The sequence below is a fragment of the Panthera onca genome, chromosome A2 (genome assembly GCF_046562875.1).
Source record: "Panthera onca isolate mPanOnc1 chromosome A2, mPanOnc1 haplotype 2, whole genome shotgun sequence".
Lineage (NCBI taxonomy): Eukaryota > Metazoa > Chordata > Mammalia > Carnivora > Felidae > Panthera > Panthera onca.
Genome location: NC_138340.1, coordinates 29739487 through 29765934, shown reverse-complemented (window position 1 = coordinate 29765934; position 26448 = coordinate 29739487). Strand labels below are relative to the sequence as shown.

The window sequence follows — 26448 nt, the reverse complement described above, 5'->3', positions numbered from 1 at the left end:
GCTCTCACCAAACACAGAAGATTTATGACATAATAAAATCAAGTGAGGAAGTCTAAATCAAAAGAAAGAAACTTCTCAGAATACATTAGAACAGGAGAGAAATACCACAGTCCTACTAAAATCTTAAAAAGCAACGGTAAGACTTTCTTCTTGCTTTTGTTTTATTAAAAGTACACCCTGATCTGCTAAAAAGTCATTGAAAGTCATCAAAGAGTGATCCATCATTGACTGAATATTTCAGTACCTTCTTGTGATGTGTTTTCCCCCCCCCGCTTCTTTTTGGAAAATGGATCTGTGCCCTGCCAGCCTGCTCTCCTTTCTGAGGATCCCAGTCTCCTGTGCTTTACCACCACCATACTATAAGAGGAATTTCTAAGAGTACCTCGGAGTAGGAGAGGGGAGGACAGGGCAGGAGAGGAGCTTGAAGAGACAGTACCTCCCAACTTCACTTCCCTCTGGGGTTTTTAATTCCCCCCAAAGTCAAGCCTCTTTCCCATTCTTTCCCTTAAGTTTCTGATTATTACTCAGCATAAATTCTCATTCTTGCCCTTTCCAGAAGACTAAAATTCCACCAGCGTATTATAATTTTGGTTTTTAGGTACTTTCTTGTAGACACTAATTAAAATAGTTACAAATGAAATGCAACGACATCTAGATTTTACTTCAAAATAATCTAACAGTGGATAGCAGTTCGAAAAGATGCGACAAGACTGGCAATCAATCAATCATTGATGACCTTAGGTGATGAGTATCAAACGGGTCATGATACAATTTTCTCTATACTTTTTAGAGTGTGTGTTTAGAGTGTGTGTTTAACTTTTCCAAAATCCCTTATCTGTATGGTTACCCTATCTCCTGAGTTTTTTTTTCAGAAATGGTATTTATATTTTTAGTTATTTTTAATGTTTATTTATTTTTGAGAGAGAGAGAGAGTGAGCAGGGGAGGAGCAGAGAGACAGGGAGACACAGAATCCGAAGCAGCTCCAGGCTCCAAGCATCAGTGCAGAGCCCGACGCGGGGCTCGAACCCACGAACTGTAAGATCATGACACGAGCTGAAGTTGGATGCTTAACCGAATGAGCCACCCAGGCGCCCCCAGATGGGTATTTATATTTAACCCACTTCTAACATAATGAAGTTCAGATATTGGTGAATCTTTCAAGGTGTAGCGAGACCCAACTGGATGTTTCCTAGTTAATTTAGGGTCATCGGAGGTCAAAACTTTAGGGTAACTGAAAATCTCCCACATTCCTTCTCCCTGTTAACAAATCATCCACTGGACTGCCACTCCTAGTGTCCTGTCGGACAATACCCACACTTCACACGTTTCCTTCTGTTTTCTGCTTCAGCATCTCCACGTTAGCACAGTGGTTCTCACCTGGAGGTGATTTTACCTATCTCCCACTGCCCACACCCATCCTGAGGTCACTGAGCCACGTCTGCAGACATTGTCGGTTGTCATAAGTAGGGATGAAGAAGAGGGGCTACCAGCATCACGTGGTTAGAGGCAAGGCTGCTGCCAAAAATTCCATAGCATTCCGAATATCCCCCCCATAGCACAGAATTATCTGCCCCAAGATGTCAATGGGGCCTAAGGTGAGGTTGAGAAATTCTAGTTGCAGGCACTGTGAGTTAACAGTGATTAATATGTCATTACATATTGATGACAGGAGCCTGGAGTCACGGTGAAATTAAAACACAGGTGTCATTATGTATGGTGTCACATTTATGGACTAATAAAGTGAGGCAGAGTTTGGTACTACACCATAAACACTACAGACACTTCAGAAAGGATCAGTGAATAGGAACCCAGTATACCAGGTCACAAAGGTGGAATTCTGGGAGTTACCATTAGCGTACCTCCGAATTGCCTAACAGGAAGCTCTAGCCAAAGGTTTGACAGATTGGTTGAGCACAAAGCATTCTTGAGAGGTAAACATCCACAAAAAAAGACACCAAAATGAATACCTCATATTTACACCATAGCAAATACTTACCAACATTTTACAAAGATGCTCAAAACTGGAATCACAACTCAAGAATGCAAGATAAGAGAGTCTACTGGTAAATGTGGCCAAATTTTAGAAGTGAAAGAATAAATAGGAGTGGAGAGAACTATCTCATATCAAATTGAAGTTATAGACAAAAACATGGTCTTCCTTCTCCTCCTCCAGATTTAGGCTGGTAGAGAAGTTTATGCTACCTCAACTACCCGTAGTTACCCTAATATCTGTGGGAAATGGCAAAAGGGCCACAAACTTGTGTCATGCCTGTCACATGCACCTTTGCAATCTGACTTGGCCACTCCTCCCATCACGAGTGTATACCAACTTCTCCACTCTTTGAAACTGGGCTTGACCCCGTGACTTGCTTTGGCCAATGGCCCATGAGCGAACCTGTATAGGGAGCAGCTTACACAGGGCTTGCATGTAGAGTTTTCACCTCTCTTGTGACTCTGAAATTTCGAGACCACCAGGTGAAGAATCCCAAGCTAGACTCTCAGAGGACAAGATGACATGGGGCAGATAGGCCGTCCCCACTGAGGTAGTTCTAGACTAGCCAGCTTGCCAACTATCAGATAGGACAGTGAGTCTCTCCCAGACTATCCAGCCTCACATGAACTACCTGAAGGCTCCAGAGACCACCCGAGCTGGTCCCAACCAGATAAACTGCCCAGCTAACCTACAGAACCATAAAGCAATAAAATAATTGTTGTTTTAATTAGTTGGGATCATTTGTTACAGCATAAAATAACTGTTAGGGTTTCTGAGTGTGTACAGAGGTGGAGGATTTGGGACAGACTAAGAAACCAAGAATTTTCTTATTTTTTTTAATGTTCATTTGTTTATTTTGAGAGGGTGGGGGGAGGGGCAAAGAGAGGGAGGGAGGGAGGGAGGGAGAGAATCCCAAGTAGGCTCCATGTTGTCAGCACAGAGTCAGACCCGGGCCTCGATCCCATGAACTGTGAGATCATGACCTGAGCCGAAATCAAGAGCTGGACACTCAACCGACTGAGCCATCCAGGCACCTGACCAATAATTTTCTTGACCAATATACTCTGCTTCTGGTTTGTCATAAAGGTTTCTCAATGAGACTCCACATACCAAGACACAGCATTGGCTGTTAACCCAATCAACTCATGTGCTTCTCCAAAACTGTGTTACCCCTCCTCTACCAGGGCAGCATTTCAGATGCTTTTGATTTTCAATCCCAACTGTGGGGGGAGGTTTTATTGTTGGGGGACCCTTTAATGCATTCAGTCTTATTTCATGAAAAGAAAGCTCAGAGAAAGCTCTAGCCCCCCATTTCTTCCACTCACCAATAACATTTGTAGCTCATGCAAGAGGAAAATAATGAGGCAACCTAATCCAGGTTGACTTTCTGACCACTTCTGACTACAGTATCTCTACTCAAGTCAGATCCCATTCAAGTTCCAGGGCCTGACCCTATATTCTAAGTAACCCTATAAATGAGAAAACCTACAATGCCCATTTGCCTCCACAGCCCCCATGGAAACATGCTAGTTTCCATGGCTGGGGTTAAGAAAAATAGATCAGGAGAAAGGGAGAGAAAATGGAGATCACTGGCTGGTCCAAATAACTTACTAGTAATACTGAGCTCACTCTCCAGTCTATGTGTTGGTTCTAAAGCTCAGGGTGGGAATCCAAATAGCATGCTAATAAGTGGGTTTGTTCCAGTAAAGGCACAACCCTGTCTGAAATAATCCCTTCCATTTACTGTTTCAATCAATTTGCCACTTAAAAAAAAAATCATGAACACAAGCTAAGCAATTTGGATAGCTCTGAAATATGCCTACGGTGAAGAAGGCTGTTTGAGCAACCCATATTTACATCCTGGACTCCTCCAGAGTAGAGGAGGCCAGAGGGTGGGGGAAAACAATGAAATTTTGAGTCAGGGATGAACGCTTAGAGCGTCAGTGTCCTCACCTATAAAATGGGGTTACAATTTCCTAATGCTGTCCTAAGGATTAAATGTGTAAAGCTTGGAGTATAATGCTGGGTACAAATGCAACATTCAAGAAGGATGGATGTGACTGGGCAACAACTTGACCCAAACACTCAAATTTAAATGAATGTCAAACAACAGCAGTTTCATCCCTGAACTTGTCAATGTGCTTGGCTCTAAAAGTAATACCTACTTGAGCTCAAATTTCAAAAGATTCAAATTTATGTTTTATTTGACATCCACTCAGTTTCGTAATACACTGCTCCTTTGAAAGCCACACGAGGAGTTTTCCCGGATCTTGAAATTTGCCACCTTCTCCTCTGAGATCAAAGGAGTTATGCAGTAATACTGAGAAGGTGGCAATTGCACAAATGAGCTTAAAATGGCCTCGGAGAAATGGACATCCCCTTGCCCTGCAGTTGGCGCTCTTGTTGCAAAGCTCAGCTCCTGGCCCTTCTATCTTGGAGCAGCTTTTGTGGCATGAGTCATCGTCAAAAGGATGGCATGCCAACGCGACAGAGGGCCCTGAGCGGAAAGCCTTTAAGTTGTCTTTAGATATAACAAGCGACACAGAGACATCAGCCACGTAGGAAACCATGACACGTAGGTTTGGGCAAAAGGCCAAATTCATATAAATGCTGATGAAATCTAATCTTCATAAAATTATCTTTCCGAATAATAGACCATGATAAGGACTGAGCCAACTATCAGATTCATAACCACGGTGTCAATAATCTCTAGAGATGCGTCTGCAAGCCAGGGCCTTACGAGGACCTGAGGTCTTTCCTGCTTGAAGCAAAATGAAATGCAAGTAGAGAGGCCCCAGCAGACTGCATGTGCCTCTGTTCAGATATCAGCTGCCATTTTCCAGTCCCTCATGCCATTTGGCCCTTGACTTCAATCCTGATAATCTTCAATCTATCAAGTCCTGGCCATCTGCTAACTAGGATGGCCAGGACAACCTACTTGCCTTGAATCCGACATCACCAGCTGCTCCTTTCGTCCTATAAACGTCACATCCAGCCAATATCCCCTTGTGGGAAAAAGGATTTATGCCCGCTGAGAGTGAATGGCTACATGATTAAACCACGCCTGTGAAGGAAAGTGTCAAACAGCAGGACCAGAGACTCCACATGGCCTTCCTGAACTGCAGAGGTGATGAGCCATCCACTCCAAAGGTTAGTGGGCCACTGTGTACTCAGAAGCTGAAGTGTCCGATCAGGACAAGGGCAAGCACTTCTCATGAGATCTGATCTCAGATCTGATTCTCCTCTTCCTCCCACGGCTCTTACCTAAAGAGCCATGTGGCAAGGACGCTGCAGCTCCTTTCATTCTGACTCCAACACCTTGGTCACCACTCACCACATTCAGATTCAAGTTACTGTCAAGAACTTCCTGGCTCAAACCATTCACAACTTGGTTACTTTTGTACCACTGCATTTCAGTTAGGCCTGACCCAGAGACAGGACACCAACCAGCTTCCTTTATTAATAAATGAAATACTGGTCAATAATTTAGGAAACGTGTCTATGTGCAAGGACACAAGCATAGCATCAAACCACTAACCACACGGATCCACATTGAAAACACCGTTCTTCTCTTGACTGTCTTTGTAAATACTCATAAATATGGCTTTTCTTCTTGGACAGCCCACAGCCTCTCCCTGTTCTGTTGGGAGAAATTTCTCTTTTCCCTTTGGACATCCCAACGATGCTTTCTGTTCTCTCCTGACTGTCACTGCTGCCACAGGATTACGACAGGCAGAATCAGAGGTCGTGGTGCATTGAGCATCCCAAATTGCCACGGAATAAAGTCCAAGAGAAAACAAGGGACACAATCCAGAGCGAGGCATGACAGAGGAAAAAGGAGTTCTGTGAAGGTGTACCGCTTTTCATGAAAAGGAGGGATTTTAGCCTCCCCGTCAGCTAAAGGCAACTCACCAAGTGTGATTCCTGGCCAGGAGGCTTGGCTTCACTTTGAGTAATAAATTTCCAGAATCATACCGTAAGTCTGATCTCATAGATATGCAGAACATCACAGGAGCATCTCACAAGAGAGGCAAGAGCTCCTGTTGGGGGGAAGGGTATGGCCCCGTATCATCATCTATTTTCTGGCACTTGACAGGACACCCTCCTGGGACTGGTTTCCGTCCACAGATGAGAAAACGCCTAATTCCTCAGCCATGGGAAGGGATTAATATGAAAAGGCAACACAATTATAAATGCTAATAGGATTCACCCTCCCCGCTTCAAAAGGAGTTTGAGCATTGACACAGCTTACTTACTGTTAATTCATAATGTTAGTGGAAACCAGTCAATTCACAAGTTATTCATCTCCAGAGAATTGAGATTCGTGGCCAGAGAAGGCCGCAGAGGAAATGAATTTAATGCTCTTGGTCTATTTCGACTGACCTTCTCTATCCCTTTGCTCCCACTACTCCCGCTCACCAGAGTATTTACCACTTAATTGTCAGACTTGGCTTGGAGGAGTCTATTACTGGAAAAACCAACCCAGCAGGGTGACAGCGAGGCCCAGTAGCAAATCCGCACAACTGCGGACCTTGCCAGCAGCAGCCTCGCCTATTGTCAATACAGGCGATTTCTCCTTTTCACGAGGATCAAACTGTCCCGGACTGAGTACACAATGCCATTTCCTCTGGCTTTGGACTCTCTCAAAAACTCAATTTCAAAGCCAAGGCAGGAGCGAGAGAGAGAGAGAAAATGGGCAGGCTGGGGCACCTGACAAATGGAACTTCCACATGGTGATTTTTGTCCTTCTTTGTCTTTTTAATGCATTGTGTTTCAGAGCCAAGAAGGGAGTGGGAAAGGCTTTCCAGCAGTTCCAGACAGAGACCCAGAACCTGCCTGTCCCACCCCGGCCAGACTTCTCAAAGTAAAGGCTGCTCTTGAACTGGAAAGAGGCAAAAAAGAAATTCCAACCTAGCAAAGTATGACTGAGAGTCTTAGGCTATAGTGCCAACCATTTCACACAGATACTGTTATGATTTTTTGAATTAAAAGAGAAAAAAAAAAAAGGCATGCAATCTGGGAAAGCCTGGGGCAAGAGAAGCTTATTTCAGGTTCAGTGACTTGGCTGCAAGTTTCTCTCGATTCAGTGTGGCAGTGCTGGACAACTTTGCCTTTCTTTTGTTAATAATCCTGCCATGCACTGAAAAGCCCTAACAATATCAAAGTCTTGGGGGAGAAAGGAGAGCTGACTGCTTCCACAGGGAGCAAGTGGCTTCAACCAAAACACATTAGATGTGAACCTTCACCCTTGCTTTCTCTTTCCCTCGAAGCAAAACGCTGCTCAGGGCTCTCCATTTACAAAAGACTCGGAATCCAAAAAGCACTGTGTGGGGACTGCTTCAAATCCCCGCCATGTGTGCAGCAAGAAAAATATAAAAGATGAGGCATATCAGACCAAAGGGGTCACCAGATTGATCCTTCCCTTGAAAACATTCCTCCATGGGTAAGGTCATCACTTTGGATAAAACTGAAGCATCCAGATGGCATTATGAGGGATGGGGAAGACTCTCCAAATACCATGTAGCTATCATATATCAAATATTAAAATGACCTTGCTCATCTTATGGTTGTATAAAGAGGTGATGGGGGAAAAAAAACAAATGGTGCCTTTGGCCTACATGGCAAAAACCCAGGTCTTCTGCTCATTTATTCAACAGATATGCCCTGAGTGCCAAGGGCATGCTGTGGTGGGCTGACACTAAGAGGGCCCTCAGTGATTCCCAATCCCAGGTCTTCAGGCCCCTGTGGAATTAACTCCTTCTGGGGATGGGCTGGATCTAGCAGCTTGCTTTTAACAAGTAGAAGGGAGTAAAGTCAGAGACATCCCTTTGATGATCAGGTTACAAGAGACTCTAACGCCCATCTTGCTAGCGGATTCACACGTTGTGTACTTTGCTTGCACACTTTGGTAAAGTAAATGGCCATGCTAGAGAAGCCCATACGGTGAGACCCTGAAGGTGGTCTCTGGCCAACAGCCAGAGGGAAACTGAGGCCCTCAGTCAAACAGTCCTTGAGGAACTGAATTCTGTCAACAATCTGAGTGAGTGTGGAAATGGATGCTTCCCCAGCTGAACTTTCAGATACGACCTCAACTCTGGCTGACACTTTGATTGCAGCCAAGTGAGAAACCATGAAGGAGGGGACCCAGAGAAACTGGGAGATGGTAAATGTGCATGGTTTTAGCTGTTAAGCTTGTGGTAATGTTATAGGGCAATAGATAACCACATGGCAAGAACTGGGTGCTGGGATATGGAACTGAATGAATCACAGACCTGACAGTCTACTGCTTGTTCCCACAGGGAGACGAGGGCCCTGGCCTCCTTAAAGAATCTACATACCACCATTTTCTTTATACTGGTGCTTCAGCTATTCAAGGTAGTTCCCATCACTCTAAATAGGCTCTTGCCTCTCACAGACCTAAATTGCTATGTTACATCATAGCTTCTAGAGTTTGAGGGGAAGCAATACGTTTAAAATCCAAGTTCCAATGGGTCACCTGGGTGGCTCAGTTGACTGAGTGTCTGACTCTTGATTTCAACTCAGGTCATGATCCCAGGGTCATGGGATCGAGTCCCACATCAGGCTCCACACTCAGTGTGAAGCCTGGGTGAGACTCTCTCTCGTCCTTTGTCCCTCTCCTCAGCTCACACTCACTCTCTCTTTCTAAAATTGGGGCACTGGGGTGGCTCACATGGTTAAGCATCTGACTTTGGCTCAGGTCATAATCTCAATGTCTGTGGGTTCAAGCCCCACATCAAGCTCTGTACTGATAGCTCAGAGCCTGAAGCCTGCTTCACATTCTGTGTCTCCCTCTCTCTCTGCCCCTCCTTCTCTCTCTCTTTCTCAAAAATAAACATTAAAATTTTTTAAAAAAATAAATAAAATTATAATAAAATAAAATAAAATACAAATTCCAACCAGGAAAATTTGGCAAAAATAGTGCGTAAACCCCAAATGGGGCAAACGGACATCAATCATTAATTCTGAGATAAAGTGTTTTCAGTGGCTTTTATTTTGAACAAACATAGGAAACCGATAAATTGCAGCACCAAATCTGAGTCCTTCTCAAAGAAAGATGTCCCTGGGCAAGGTACATAGCACAACACACTGGTGTGAGCAGCTGCCGTTTCTGATTCATAGCAACCAAGCTAAGTGAAGACTAATTACACACTCCATACTCTTATTTTTCCTTTTGGAAGGGGTATTTCCACTCTGCGCCTCCTGTAGAGCACTGAATGATTGCCCCCATAGCGTGGCCTCTGAAGATTGATGAAGTATCAATCCACTTTTCCCAAGCAATACCTCACAGGGTATTCCCTATTCCAAACCACACGCTTACGTGAAGGCTTTGGTGCTCGATACCCTAAGGGGGACTTTATGCCCCTGTCACTGTCCTCTGAAATCAATCCATTAACTCATCTAAACATCCCATTTCATCCAACAACCCAGTGATAGTTATTTTCAGTGTAGAATCATTAAAGTTGGAGCATCTGACTTAAGAGCTTTGGTTAAGTAATGTTTGGGGGGATACAAAAAAATTTTTGAAGTGTACAAAGGTCTTCAAATCTACAAACTAGGAAGATTCCTTTTAAGTATCTGGTAGTCTACACAAGGGCCAGCCCCATCTCAAGGAGGACACAGATTAATGCTAACTGAACAGTTCAGCTTTGTATGGAAAATGCACCTGAGTTCAACAGAGGATAAAATTAAATTGCAATGAGGAAAGACAAAATCTTTCCCAGCAGGCCTTGATTGATAGAACGTGTTATTTGTAGCAGAACAAAATGGAAAACCAGAAAGTTTGTTCCTAGCAATCATTGTCTCACTGGGCCAACTTTCTCTCCTTTGAGAAAATAATATCATTTCTTCATAGAGCATGTAGTCTACTTATTTAAGCAACAGTGCTCAGGATCTTCCACTTCCTCCAGCAGCTCTCTTGAACAAAACAGCCCCAGTAGGGGAGGTACAGGTAATATTTAACCAGGAAGAGGTTTATCTCATGAATCCTGCCATGGATAATAACCTGAGAATAAGTCACTTCTTAGAAAATGACGAGCGCGCATCTCCTGTGATGAGCTCATGTGAAACTTGGGTGCGTACGACTGGCAGAGGGGTTAAGCAGAGTTTTTGAAACCAGGTTGGTAGACCCAGGTTCAAAACCCTACTCTTCGACTTGACAGCTAATTAGCTGGATGAAAGTGAATTACAACCTCACTATGCCTCAGTTCCTCATCTGTAAAAATGAGATCACTGCCCCTCAATGACACAGGGTTATTAAGGGGATTAAATGAATGTTCAGCGCAGTGCCTAACACACCCGGGATTCTTCAAAACTAGCCACAGCCACTCTTTCGCCAAAGGGGCAGGCATGCCCTGCTGGTACCCAACCAGGCATACACGAACACACATAAAGACACAAATACTACTACCTCTAGTTACAAACAGACCGACAGTATCGGGGCTCTAAGCTAAATCCAGTGAAGCACGAACTCCCCTACCTGCACCCCAATCTTTGATTACAATAGCATGGTAGCATCTTTCCACCCAGCAGACCAGACCTCAAACCCAGGAATTGTTTTCTTTCCACAGCCACATACGATGTATCAGAAAGTCCAGAAGATCCTACCTCCTAAATATACCTCGAATCCGAATCCACAGACCACCTCCCTCCAGTTTCTCCATTCTGCTGCCTACCCCACCATCACTCTAAACCTAAGTAACCTCCAACAGCCTTGCCTAACTGGCTTCCCTACTTTCTCTACTGTAACCGCTAAGCACCGGCACCGCCTTTAATCAGCTTTAAAAGTAAAACAAAAATCAGACAACAACAATGATGAAACACTGTTCTGACTGACCTGAGACGTGATCTGGGCACCTAGGCGTTTGAAAGTTCCCTAAACGATTCTGACAGAACCACTGAGTTAGAATGATCCTTCAAAAAGTACACTTAATCACAATACATGCCTGCTTAGCGGTTCCCCAGGATCGGGCTGAGGTCCTCTGCAGATTCTTACTGCCATGACTCTCACGGTTTGCTATAGTTCAGCAGCACCGGCCTCCCGCCTCCTTCTTCCTCGGATACTCTCGGGCCTTTTTACTTTGGCCATGGCGCTGTCCCCTCTGCCTACAAGGCCCTTCAATCAGATCCTTGAAGGGCCGGTTCTCACTCTTCAGATCGCAGCTACAAGAGGCTTTCCCCGACCACCCCATCCAAACTGGCCCGTCCCAAATACCTGTTAACTTATCACTCTCAGTTCCTCCCCAGCACCAGCCTCTGCCTGTCAACACCTGAAGTCTGGAGGGCAGCCCAGGTGCTTGGTGCACCAGAGGTTATCCTGGCGGCGGGGGGAGGGGGTCCTCAAAGTTTAAACAAGTCAGAGGGTCCTCATCCACTCCAGTGTCACCAGGTTAGCTAGCACCTGTAACACATCCTCTGTCACGGCACCTCCTACCCTTCCTTTTAATGACCTGTTGAAACACCTGTCCCCTGACTGGGCTGACAGCTTCCTGAAGGCAGGGTTCGTACTTTATTTAATTTGATTTTATATTCCCAGCGCCATGCACCTCAGTACCAGCACAGAAAAGACACTAACACATGTTTGTTTTCTGAAAGAACAATAGGTAGCTATAAAAGGGGTGAGAAGGAGGAAAGAAATAAAAGAAAAAACAGATAAAAGAAAATTTCAGCCAAGGATTCTCGGATTTATGTCCAGAGAATCTGATTCAAGTCCTGGCTGTGTACTGGTCGTGTGACCTCAGGTATGTGACTCGATCCCTCTGGGCAGGTGGACAAGTGCATACCCCGCCGGGGCGGACCCACAGGGGCAGACTGAAAGCATGTGTGTGGCAACAGGCATTACATTCCACAGTGTACACACCCGGGGACTATTGCAATGAGGTGAGCTTCGGTTTTATTTTCTTTCAATTTCACAATTGAAAAGTGGTTTGGCTGACAAAGGAAGACTTTGGAAGGAAACGCAGAAACAAAACAAAACGAAACAAACAATTATTAATAAAGACTGCCAAAGCAAACTTCCTACCTTTTTAAAAATGGATCGTAATTTGTTCCTTATTGGTTAAATACATGGTCTTCAAAGTCACATTGCCATGGTTCAAATCAAAGTTCCATCACTGATGAGGTGTGACGGGGATCAGCAAACGATGATCACTGGGAAAATTGTACCCACTGACTGTTTTTGTAAATAAAGTTTTATTGGGACACATCTACGGTTTACATATCATCTGTGGCTGCTTTCCTGCCATAAAGACAGAGTTGAGTAGCAAAGCCAAAAATACTTATTATCTGACCTTTCTAGAGAAATCCTGCCAATCCTGGTTTTAGGCAAATAAATCACTTTACTTCTCTAAGCCTCACTGTCCTCGATCTAAGAAATGGAGACACTAATCATATTTCCCTCGTAGGGCTGTTGAGAAAGTTAAATTGAGATAATCCACATAAAATACTTAGCGCGGTGCCAGGGATATACACAGAATTTGATACATTTTGAATAGTAAATATTTTTGTTAAATTATCCGTGCTAAACTCTATCCAATCAACCAACCCCTTGCCTATTCATAATTCACTAACTTATATAACCAACAAATATTGGGGCACCTAGCTGGCTCAGTATGTAGAGCGTACAAATGTTGTTCTCAGGGTTGTGAGTTCAAGCCCCATGTTGGGCATGGAGCCTACCTAAAAAAAAAAAAAACTAAATCAACAAATATTTACAAAGTACCTGATAGGTAGGATATATTTTACTATAGATATACCTATTAGATGAACAAAAGCAAACAAAACACATGAACGTGAAATTTTTCTGTCCGTAATCTTCTCAAAGCCTATGAGCTATTCAACAGTGACATGAGTATTAGCAGGTAGAGTATTAGTACTATGTCAACCAGACTCTGAGCTTTGTTTCGTTTGAAAAGTTACACTAGGAAGCCCAGTGCCTCTCCCACATTAAGCCTTCAAAGAAATCTTTGGGGAATGGCTGATTGATTGATGGTGGTTACAAAGAGTTGACAAAGCAGGAAGGTTTCCAATGACGGCACAAAAACCGCCCACATTTTATGACACAGGAAATGAACTGTGCCTCTCTGTAAACGTCAGATGAAAATTTAACATCCAGGAACAGCTTTTTTTTGCAGGAGTTGTCCTATTCAGGTCTTCATATCACTGCGAAAGTAATTCAAAAAGGCTAACAGTTCACTGGGAAACGTGAGCGTTGCCTTAGGATGTTAAATCTGCGAAGTCCAACACTGCTCTATGAGGCGCAGAGCAGTAATTTGGTTGGTAGAAGAGTACAGAGAATGCGCTACAGAAAGTGGTTTGTCAGCCAATGTGAGCATCCCCTTTTAGTTCTCAAACTTGCTTACAATTTCAGATGAAACCTTCATAAAACATACTGCCCGCTTCATTGCTTCCTTCAACATAATCTAAGCCACAGTAAGTGATTAAAGCCGGATCTTTCAAATAATGATTGGGTGACCAGGTTCTAATAAAGCAAAGGGTGTCTGGCCTCCTGCTACGTGTCACTAGAAGGTCAAGCATCAGAGAGTTCTCCCATGAATGTGTGCGTATGTTCCAGCATATGGCTGCAGCGACACAGAGATGGATTCCTCTGACTCTTCAAAATTATTTCTATTTTTAAAAATTTATTTATTTATTTTGAGAGAGAAACACATGCATGAGAGTGGGGGAGGGGCAGAGAGAGAGAATCCCAAGCAGACTCCACACTGTCAGCACAGAGTCCGATGTAGGGCTTGAACTCACGGATCATGAGTTCATGACCTGAGCCCAAATCCAGAGTCAGACACTTAACAGATTGAGCCACCGAGGCGTGCCCAAAATTATTTTTAAAAACTGCCCATGCATTAGCTTTTCACAGTCGTCAGGTCACTAAACCGTATGTGAGTGGGGTGCCAATAAGAGGTCTCATCAAGCATCAACACTAGGATGCAGATATCCTTAGATTAAAATGGTCCTCCCATGGACACTGAAGCCCCAGATGAAATGTGCGCCGTGATTTACTTTTTTCTGAATTTTAAGTTGAGATAGAACATAAAACAATAAAGTACACAAATCTTAGACGTACAGCTTTCTGACTTTTCACAGATGTATATACCCAGGTCATCTCAGTCCAGGTCAAGACAAAACATTTCCAGGATTCCAGAAGGTTCCCTCCTGGATTCCAGAAGGATCTCGGCACCAGTTGATACTCCCATACACCATATACATATAAATGGAATCATCCAGTCACCTGCTTTCACCTGCTTTCATGCATCACTTTTGTTTCACCTGCTTTCATGCATCACAGTATCTGTGAGATTCATCTGTGTTCCATGTAGCAAATAGTTTTGTTCTTTTTTATTACCATAGAGAACATGATCATATGAATATTTCATGATTTATTCATCCAACATTTGCTGTCTTAGCGGAAGATTATTTCTCTTGCTGTCATATAAACCATGACCAACTTAATGTAGTTTATGGGAAGGTTTTTAGCCAACAAAACACCTAAGCAGGGGGGGTCAGTATCTCGGGAAAGCAGCCAGCACAGCAACGACACTGAATCTGAACTGTATTCAAATGACAGCAAAAGGCACGGCCAGTACCATGACAGATTCATAATCTGTCCCACGACCATGGGAGTCAGCAGAGCATCATGGCCATGTCCAAGGTCTTTGAGAGTTGGGCAGATCTTTGGGTTTCAGTTCTGGATACCAGGCTGACTTTGGGCGAGTCATTTACCCTCGATGTAATTCAGTTCCCTCAACCTCAAAATAAAGACAGCTTCAATAACCTCTTCCAGCTGTCATGAGGGCTGATGTGATAATCGCTTAGGGAATAAGCAACCCTACATACGATGATCACTGTGCCATGATAATACAACAGCTAAAATATACTTGGAAAAGTTGCTTACAATATACACAAATTTGGCTAATTAAAAAGATCACAGTTGCTTATTTTTTTTAACCCTCCCACTTATATTCTCTCTGACTCTGACAGTGCGTCTCAAATCCATCAACACTGTGCTTGGTGAGGTTACACTCTATAATCTAAGTTGGAATTCTCAGATAATAAAGAGAAATTAATAATACTTCAAGCACGTATGTAAGTGACATATCAATTCTCCTCTTTGGGCTTGGCTGTCAGTGAAGGGCAAACATGAGTTTCAGAGTCTCTCCTCCATGATCAATCATTTTTCACAGAGCAGTAACCCACCTACCTATGGTCCCAAACCCTTGAAAATCTGTTGATACAACTAAAAACTAAAGAACACAATTTTAGTTGGGAGTCTGTGTCAGAGATAAACATTCTTTTTAATCTCCTGAGGGAAAGGAAAAGTTTTCATTTGTGATTTTTAGTCATGTGCATTAGTGTTGGGGAGATAAACCTATAGCAGGTTTATCTGTGAATTTTAGATATTCCGTATACCACCTCCCATGAAACCTAAGGGAGATTAAAATTCTGTCTGGTTGAAAGTCAGGACACTGGGGTACAGAATAAGTAGGAGGCAGGATGATAAGAGAAGAGACAAACGTGACCATGGCCTAGAAATCTTTATTTTCCTAATGGCTTGAAAATCTGTAAGCTTTGCCTGTGCCTCTGTGCAACTAAAGCATTTAGTTGGATCCCATGTAAACAGGGTTATATCCGCTAGGACAAGCCCAAGAGTATAAACTGCCATATTTATTTTGGAATAAAAAATTGGTCACTTTTAAAATTAACTTAGCATGTTTAGAGATCATTTTGTTGTTGTTGTTGTTTCCTACTGACTACCTTATGTACTTTCAACAGCTAAAACGGGTGAAGCAATTAGGTTGCTACAGACAGAAATGAGGAAGAAAGGCAGGTAAGACCTGGGGAAGCAACCCCCTCAAAGTAACAGCTGAAAGATGCAGAGAGCACAGGCGTGAGAAAGCAGTGAGGCCGAGCTGGAGGACAGCAGCCTTTGCGTGAGGTGCTGGTTTTTGTTTCCATTCCGCAGGGACCCCTCCCTGCAGACATGACCCCCACCCCCCACCCCACACACACGCACACACGGCAATGTTGCTGGCTGACCCCGGTATCAGTCATCACCGGTGCCATTTCACCGGCAGCACCTCTGCAAACCTAGTTCAAAATGGTTTCAGTCACCGCCTCCATCACACCCAGATAGAGTCTGCAGAGGACCATCCCGAATGCTGGCCACAATCTTCTTCAAAATAGTAAGTTAGTATCCAGCCGGAGGTACTAATGCACCGCACATTATTTCACTTTGCCCAAATCTCCGAGGTAAGAACGAGTAATCATGCTCACATGACAGATTTGGCAAGTAAGGCTTTCAGAGAACAAGTGGTTTGTCAAAGTTACAGCTAGAACGTGGTAGGGCTCAAACTTGAGGCCACAGTCTTTCTGGCAGAATCTAAACCATTTACCTACATCATCGTAATTCCTGTACCTCCTATGCATGGTTCCCCTTCCAGGCCCCATGACCATTTATCCAGTCCTTCTAATTCTTAAAGATGACAAGATCCACCAAAATCTTTTTAAAAAGCCACATAGGTTCACATACACACATGCGCGTGCGCGCACGCACGCGCGCACACACACACACACACACACACACACACACACACACAGAGGGGTGAAGGCTCTAAACATAGATATTCAAAACAATAGCCAGATTCCCTAATTAGTATAGAGAAAACATTTTAGTGGGACAATAAATATTTAAAGGAAAAAAAGGATCCAGGGTGGACAAAATTTCAGGAATACCCTGTTAGAAAATGACAGGTTCCTTTTACTCCAGGACTTGCCAGAGAGCCTTTGTGATGCTAAACTGTACTGTCAGTCTCTAAGAGGAGGAGGATATTCTAGACTAGATAGTATATCCCAGGACTTGACCAACGTCGAGCATCTTCCAGGACCGGTGCTCCTCAAAGTATGTGCTGGGAAAGGCTGACCTAGCACTTTTCTGAGCTTTACCTTTAGCAACAGTTCAGAGTTCGAGACGCCTGTCAACATGATTTAACTTCTCTGCAAGAACCGCAGAGAGAAGGGCACACAATTCCACTCGAGGGACTCACTGCAACTATTTTGAGAAGAGGACACCTTAAATATTATTCTGTGCTGTGCACACGTATGAAGGGGCACCAGGTTCTCACTCTGGCTCCGTGACTTTTGCCTGCATAAAGGTTCCAAAACTCGAATCACTTCCCATGGAGGCTGACAACCTCCAAACCACTGACATTCCACAAAGCGCTCCTGTTCCATCCTACACAGCTGGCTTCCAGTAATTTATACAGTAAAAGAGATACCTCCTCAAGTCCCAAAGTGTGCATACTCAGACACCATTTCAAAGATCTGGTGTCATAAACTATTTTCATTGATTACAGAGGACCTACCAATTTGCAGCCCTTGAAATTCCTGCCAGCAAGTATCGAGTATGTAGGGAAAATGGAAAACAATTGAAAAGACAAATGAACGCCCATGTACTTAGAAATGTGAGCAGGTTGTACAGAACAGAATACCGGTGTTCTGCAACATTACTTAGTCTGGAAATATGAAGCAATACAAATGCTAATGGGACTGTATGTTGCCTCGCAAACTCTTACTGCATTGCTGGTTAACTTTTCGCACACCCAGGTCCCGTCTCCCCGACAAGCTGGCAAGGCAAGGCCAGAGTACTATTCCTTTTTTTAGCACCTACTCCAGTGCCAACCATGCCAACACTGCTGAATAAATCTCTGCTGAGTGGATAAATGCCTTCATATTACGGAGGCATAAAGGGTATTTACTTATTTTGTACTCAATGCAGTAATGCTGATGGGAATAGTCGGCACCTGATTATGGGATGTCTGATGTAATCCATACTAAAATAAAATCAGTTATTAAGCATGTTGAAGAATATAGAGTGTTGGTCATGAGTTGGCAATTCAGTAGCAATTAATTCATTTTGCAGATGGCTTTCTCTGGTCTCTTCTCTTTTACTCAGGGTCCAGTCAGGAGACAGAAGCCTCATCAGTAATTTGAACAGGGAGACTTTAATATAAAGAATGGCGAAGGGCGCCTGAGTGGCTCAGTCGGTTAAGCGTCTGACTCTTCACTGTGGCTCAGGTCATGGTCCCATGGTTTGTGAGATTGAGCCCCACGTCATGTGCTGACAGCAGGGAGCCTGCTTTGGATTCTCTCTCTCTCCCTCTCTCTCTGCCCCTCCTCTGCTTGTGCTCGCCTGTTCTAAATACATACATACATACATACATACATACATAAGAATAGTTAATGAGTAAGAGATGATTAACTACCATAAAGTTAAAGGGGGGGCGGAAAAGGGTTCCAAGGGTAACAAAACAAGCAAATGCGACCAGTCCCTTCTCCAGAAAGTCTTCCCAGAACCTTCTGGTCTTAAATGCCTCTCTAGGTAAGTAAACTAACAGATGTCCAAAGGAAACTGAAATCAAATTAGGCTTTCTACTCGATGTCTATATTAGGAAATCTTCACTCTTCTATAGACACTGTGGTTTTATAGCTGTTGATTTTAGTTGTCATATTATAAATGCATTTGCAGCAAGATAGTTAATACCAATCTTGAATATCCTCAAATTTTACTTACTGGGGGAAAAAAAAAGTCATGTTAAAGCCTAATAAAACTGTGACAATAATTAACCCAAATCACACGCCAGAACATTAATATAGCTATTTGGCCACTGCTGCTAATACAGATGCCCTAGAAATACAATGAATTTTCCCACTGACAATGACTAACGCATGCTATTTGTCTTGGTGAAACTTCAGTCATAAATATCTGCACACAATTGTTTCATTCTCCTCAATTCCATTGGAAGAATGAAGTTCCTATATCTGTTAATGGAAAATATTGGTGCTCCTAACACCAAAGTGACCACACTTCTTTCATTGAGGTGTTTCCCACTATTAGTTGCAGAAAATTTAAAACATACTTAGAAGCACATTAAAAAAAACTGAAATCAAAGTTTATTCCATCATGTAGCTATAAACAATAATATTTTGGTACAAAGACTCAGTCTTCATTCAATGCAATCTCCAGTCATTGTTGTCATTGACATTACTACAGGTTACATTTATTATGTGACAAATATTGGGCTAGGCACTTTACCTGAATTAGCCCACTAATTTTCACAATGATATGCAATTTATGCAATTGATAAGTCAAAGTCGGATTTTCAGGTGCCCCCATTTTCCCATTTCTCCAATGTGTGAAAAGCCCATGCACAAAACAGCTTTATTTTTTCCAGTTATTAAATATTCTTCAACATCACTTTTAGTGGCTGCTTATGATCCCACTGCACAGAGAAGCCGTAGTGTATATAACTCATTCCACTATCAGACATATAGATTCTATTCAATATTTCACTGGGTTTTTTTTGAAAGTATGAAGGAACATCTTTACAGCTATATACATATCCATGTTAATTTCCTTAGGATAAACTTCTAGAAGCAGAATTGCCAGGTTATGAACACTGTAAAGCTCTCCAATTTTGGGCTCCTGGTCACACATGGCATTATAGACAGTCAGTTCCAGATTTCACTCCCACAGAGCATGGCAGGGCCTTTTTCCAATGATACGTTTAAGTGAATTCTGTTCCTCACCAAAAGCAACAGAGAATTCTGAGGAAAGAGAGAATTATGCTCAAATCCACCATTTTCTATGGTCCTTAATGCCATAAACATAAACATCAGTCCCCATTTCTCCACTGCACACTGAAATTGCTATGAAATAGTCTAATAGTGTCTGGGGCATGCCAAGTATTTCATCATAATTTACTAAGTGAATGACCGACTTGAACAAGTGAATAAAGCCAAGATCATTACCAAGAGAATGACAATTTCCAGATAACAAGACAAAGAACTAAAAGCTCTTTACGCTGGACTTCTCAGTATCATTTAGAATTGCGACTTGATTTGGACTATTAGAGAGGGATTCTGGAATTTCTAAAGCTGTAGTATTTCATGCCCAAATCTCATTTTTGGCTCACAAAACAAAACGAAGCAAGACACTACCTGTACATCATGGAAGTGGTAATGGGTAAAGGTAAAATGGTGCATATACATTATCATATCACGACGACACTGTTCCTGGGTCAACGAGTTGGATGAAACAGCACCAGAACAATGTCCTATGTCCTGCATTTGTTAAAAAAAAAAAAAAATCCCTGGAAGGTTCCAAACTACTGTTGCCATAAAGTGTATTTTGTGTTTGGGCAGAAATAAAGCGAGTGGAGCCTCTGCCCACGTAGTACAAAGTGTAGGCTGTCGCACAGTGTTGTGACCTGAATGAAGCAGAGGACATCATACAAACGGTAACTTGAGGGAGATAAAAAAGACACAAAGCTTCACATTCAAAATGAGGCAAGGCGTATTCTCTGCTGATATGGCCAGAGTACAGCAGCCCTGATGAATCAGTTTTACCAGTAAGAGTTGGAAAGCTTTGTTATAATTTGGGAATCTCAGAATGGGCTGTTGGTGACATTCAAGAGGCAGTAAGTAGCTAAAATTATATGCAGACACACACGCATATATACCTATATTTCTCTCTTTCATGTCTCTCTGTATATGTCAGAAAAAAAAGTATTAGGAGGCCAAGAGAAAGACAGCTGATCCCAGAGAAGCTTTAAGCATATTCTTCCTCTTTTTGCCTGTATCAAAAAAGCCTATAGGCGCGCCTGGGTGGCTCAGTTGGTTAAGCTCTGACTCTGGCTCAGGTCATGATTGGTTCTTGAGTTTGAGTCCCACATCGGGCTCTCTGCTTGTCGGCACCGAGCTGGCTTCAGATCTTCTGTCCCCCTCTCTTTCGGCCGTGCACTCTCTCTCTCTCAAAAATAAATAAACATTAAAAACCAAAAAAGGCTATACTCTCAAGAGGTCAGAATGATCAGTTCTTCTGTTTCTGCAGTCCCCTCCAGAATGTTAGCTTGGCAAGAAGTTAGGGGTAGATCTCGACTTTAGGCTGGATAGTCCAGCTGACTTGAAAATGACATGAAGATATAACAGATCACCTAGGGAAACAATTCCAGCTTCTTGTCTTTACCAAAGCATAGTTCTAAGCAGTCAGGCCGGGGAAGAAAAAAATATATCCAATATTCTAGAACGCGAACTAACAACATTGGTTAATCACAGGGGTGGCATAAGGCTGACTGCACTTTTATTTCACTGATGACTTTATTGCACAGAATTCTGCACCTCATGGTGGGAAAGTCAAGCAAGAGAAAACATGAGCTAAATTATGAGCAACTCCTGTGAAATGCAGGTTGCTTAAAAATTTGGGTCTAAGTACAAAATCACATCAACATAAGGTCTTGAGACCCCGGTAAACTCCTCAGCTGGTGGGGCTTCCAGGTTGCCCACTTTCTCTACCTTGTCCCTGGACACTATCTCAGTCTGTGTGCCTAGATTCTCCAGTGACAGGTGTCGTCAAAATGCAGACACAGATACTCTGCCACCTGGCCTGGGATCGCTGCTTTTATTCACCATCTGTCACAAAATGACACCAGAATGAAAAGGAGGAAGCATCAGAGGCTTGCCTTCCTTCATAGGAACGAAGGAGATGGCACGAACCGGGGGGGTAATCAAATATTCCTTTCGAGGGTTGGCCTTTCTAGCTGCATCTCAGACTGTGGGAACAAGAAAATGCTTTTGAAAAAGTAAGATTGGAATCTGAGGTGTTTGAAATGGATGACTCTATTTTACTCATTCAGAGGAATTACATGCAGACATAGAGAGTGGAAGGCAAAACTTCGCTTCGTTCTGTAAACGGCAGTGACCTGGTGAGAGGTGAGTGCGACAAAATGTCACTCACACTGTGAGGTAATGGCCATCTACCCAGAAGAGTCAGAACCTAAAAGACTGGCTTCCTCCATGGAAGACTCCATGAGAGTCTCCAGGCATGCCACAGGAAGATCACAGTCTTTTTAAAAAAAAATTTAAAAAAAAAAAAAAGAGAGAGAGACACTTAAAAACTGAGAATAAACTGAGGGTTGATGGGGGGTGGGAGGGAGGGGAAAGTGGGTGATGGGCATTGAGGAGGGCACCTGTTGGGATGAGCACTGGGTGTTGTATGGAAAACAATTTGACAATAAATTTCATTAAAAATTTTTTAAAAATTAGAAAAAAATTTTTTAATGTTTATTTATTTTTAAGAGACTAACAGAGAGACAGAGTATGAGTGGGGGAAGGGCAGAGAGAGGGAGACACAGAATCCGAAGCAGGCTCCAGGCTCTGAGCTGTCAGCACAGAGCCCGATGCAGGGCTCAAACTCACAAACCATGAGATCATGACCTGAGCCGAAGTCGGATGCTTAACCGACTGAACCACCCAGATGCCCCTAAAAGATTTTTTCAATGTTTATTTTTGACGGAGAGAGAGAGAGAGAGAGAGAGAGAGAGAGAGAGAGAGAGAGCGCGCACAAGTGGGGGAGAAGCAGGGAGAGAGGGAGATATAGAATCTGAAGCAGGCTCCAGGCTCTGAGCTGTCAGCACAAAGCCCGACGAAGGGCTCGAACTCATGAACTGTGAGATCATGATGTGAGCTGAAGCTGAACTTAACCGAATGAGCCACCCAGGTCTCCAAGAAGATCATAGTCTTTAACTTCAGTGTTCAGAAGCTAGAAATACAAAATGAAGGAAATTTGATGAGAAATAGCTGAGAAACAAGATGAAAAAAATCTCTGTAAGAAGGGGATTTTTATAGGACCAAAAATCACAAGGTAAAGAGGATAAGGCAGGACACAAAAAAAGATAGGCTAGTAAGAAAGAACAAGAAAAGAGGCACCCTGGCTGGCTCAGTCGGGTGGAACATGTGACTCTGGATCCTGAAGGGTTGTGAGTTCTAGTCCCACGTTGGGCATAGAGCTCAACGGGTGGCTCAGTCCGTTAAGTGTCTGACTCTTGATTTCAGCTCAGCTCATGATCTCTCAGTTCGTGAGTTCAAGCCCTGCACTGGCTCTATGCTGACAGTACGTGGAGCCTATTTGGGATCCTCTTTCTCTCTCTCTCTCTCTCTCTGCCTCTCCCCTGCTCGTGCTCTCTCTCTCTCAAAATAAATAAACATGTTGAAAAAATCTTAACAAAAACAACAAAGAAAGAAATAACAAAAAGCTTCTGGTTTAACTCTTCATTTTTAATACCAAGATTGGGAGATGGAAAAAAAAAAGTCACTAAAATAATCTAGACCAACAAGCTAAAAAAGGCTTCTCAAGATCTGTTAATCATACTAAGTCTTTAATTTAGATGATAGCACGAGTGCAAGAGAAATTACTCATGAGTGTGAGGTCATACAATCAATTTGCACATCTCAGCACAGCACTTGTCCTTTTTTCCTACCATGATGCTACTGGTATGGGGAGCACAGCTTACTAATCAGAAGGGCAATTATTCCTGCATCACAGCCACTGGCCTCTGAGAACCCTCCAAGCGTTACTTCTAGGAAGCAGTGATGAAAAAAAAAAGATTTCCTAATGATGAGTAGTATAGACGTTCTTACTCAAAGTGGACGCTATTCCATTGTATACACCTTTGCTTGCTACCGACGTTGCACCAGGCACGAGACCAGGTACGGAGAACGCAAAATGGTGAGATGACAGGACCCTCTCAGGAAGTTTGAGAACATTTGAGAACATAGGATGCACCTGCATCCCGCTATAAAATGTTACTATTAATATGATAATAAAAAATACACGAAGTTAGGAACAAATCCATTTTAAATGGAAAAAGTGAATGATAATGAAAACTTGGGAAATAGCCATCCTCCGTGATAAGTTTTTTTTTTTAAAGGAGATACCACTCCCCTTCATATCAGGAAAGATCTTGGAAAATAATAATGCCCATTGCTTCTTCGTGTATGGTGAAACGGGCACAGTTACGGACTTGGTGGAAATGCAGTTGGCGTAGGTATTTCAGAAGATTATTTGAAAATCTGCATCAAGAGTTTCAAAAAGCTCATTCTCTTTTGACTGTATGGTTCCATTTCTAGGAAATGTTTTGTACTAGAAGAAATCAATCTACAGGGTAGGTTTGGGTCAGAATAAAACATGGATTTTATTCACAGGTAACCAGAGATCCACTGCCAAGTTCTAGGCAAGGATAAAGATGAAGGAAATATGCTACCAGCCTCAAGACAACAGGGAGGATGGCCCAAAGGGCCGAGGGTCTGAAATCGAAGTGAACATTTTCAGGTACTTTTACAAAAGTCCATGGGTAAGAGAGTAAGGGCTTATAAAAAGCTTACAGCTCAAAAACCATACAAACACATATCAAAACCCATTAATATTATTACTATAAGAGTAGTTGAGCTGAAAAAAGCCAGCCAAATTATACTTTGACATTGTTAGGCATGACATGGTTATATGCAGACAATGTTATATGGTTATATGACATGGTTACATGCAGACAATGTGATCGACTGTCAGGATTTTTCACATTTCAATTTCTTGCTTTGTCATTTTATTGACTAAAATTCTATGTAACTTCCCAGAAAATTTCCCTTTCGAACTGCATTTGTTGCATCTCATGATGCAAAAGAATAGCTGAGATAGCAGTTAAGTGTCTGATTCATTTTTTTGATGACGATAATGTTTCAACATAAACGGAAGTGGGAAGAGTAATATGAGCTCCCATGTGCCCACCACTGAGCTTCATGAGCAATCTTCTCTCACCTGTATCTGTAAATTTTCAATCCTATTTTATTGGTAACTATTTTTCTATGTATTTTTTAAGTTTCCTTTGAGAGAGACAGAGACAGTGCGAGGGGGAGAGAGGAGCAGAGAGACAGAGAGAATCCCAAGCAGGCTACATACTGTCACTGCAGGGACTGATGTGAGGCTCGAACTCAGGAAACTGATACCACGACCTGAGCTGAAATCAAGAGTTGAATGCTTAACCGACTGAGCTACCCAGGCATCCCTCATAGGTATCTTTAAAAGAAGGGGCCTCTTTCGAATGTCTTTTAACAGATTCCTTTAGGCCTCGGGGTACTACTTGATCATTGCAAACTATAGTTTATAAAGGTAAACATTAAATATGGTTTGGGGCGCCTTGGTGGCTCAGTCGGTTAAGCATCTGACTCTTGATCTTGGCTCAGGTCAGGGTCTCCCAGTTTGTGAGTTCCAGCCCCACATCAGGCTCTGTGCTGACAGTGTGGGCTCTGCTTAGATTCTTTCTCTCCCCTGCCCTGCTTATGTGCTCCTTCTCTAAATAAAATAAAACTAACTAACTAACTAACTAACTAAATAAATAAATAAATGTTCAGCAGGAAGTCAATGAAGAAACAAAAGAACTCTGATTCTACTTTCTTACCAGCAAAAGACCAAAAAAAAAAAAAAGTCTGTATCTGAAACAGCATAAACAACCCATCTGTCCATAATTCAATGGAAACAGTGCACCATTTGAAAATGCTTCCCATTATTTATTCCATAAAGTCTTTACTAGTATTTGTTCCATGGCTAAACTGCCCTTGCCTGTAGCCAAATCAACTAAAAATTACGAGATGGGAACCGAGGGATCCAGGACTCAGATCATACACTCCCCTGTGCCACTTGGAGGTTTGCATATGATCAGGGAGCAGAAAAATGTCCAGGCAAATTTGGAATGTGTCCAAATACACTCAAGTGTTGCCAAATCATGGGAGAGGAAGCCTGGCCTCTGTGGTTTGACTGCACAGAAACTGGGAGACACAGAAATGACAGAGTAGGGGTGGGTTTTCATTCAGTGACAGAAAATTCTGGAAAGTATAAAGAGAGCTCTCACTTATTCATTTAAAACTGCATTATATTTTAATAACAAAAATAGCACATGCCCTGTAGAAGATACAGAAAAACTATGAAAAGAGTAAGCCATCCAAATTCCTACCACACAGGTCACCAGTGCTGGAAAGTGGGTCATATGCCCTTCCAAATTTTCCATACACACATACATACACGTTGTAGTGTGGATAAGATCATTTGTTATACACATTACATTGGGACGAACAGCAGTAGTGGCTGAGTTCAGGGGTTCAAATCCCCACTCCTCCACTTATTAGGTGTGTGGCCTAACATCTGGACTCCAGTTTCCTCATTTAAAAAATGAACTTGGGGCACTTGGGTGGCTCAGTCAGTTGAGCGTCCTACTCTAGGTTTCTGATCAGGTCACGATCTCACGGACTGTGGGATTGAGCCCAGCGTCAGGCTCTTTGCTGACAGCGTGGAGCCTGCTTGAGATTCTCTCTCCCTCTCTCTCTGCCCCTCCCTGGTGCGCTCTCTCTCTCTCTCTCTCTCCCCCAAAATGAATAAAGTTAAAAAAAAATTCTAAAAATAGAAAATAAAATAAAAATTTAAAAAAATGAACTTACCAAAAGTATTTCCCTCGTAAGTACTATGAGTACTTGCTGCTGCTCATAGTAAGTGTAAAGGAGTTACACGAGCACCTCGTAATGGATACCACATGTGTGTCTGCTC

At 42.7% G+C, this 26448-nt stretch overlaps 1 protein-coding gene across 4 annotated transcripts in view; it reads right to left on the bottom strand.

The window, feature by feature from the left end:
- PTPRG (protein tyrosine phosphatase receptor type G) overlaps positions 1-26448 on the bottom strand; it is a 712847-nt gene that overhangs the window by 169270 nt on the left and 517129 nt on the right. The window lies entirely within an intron of this gene.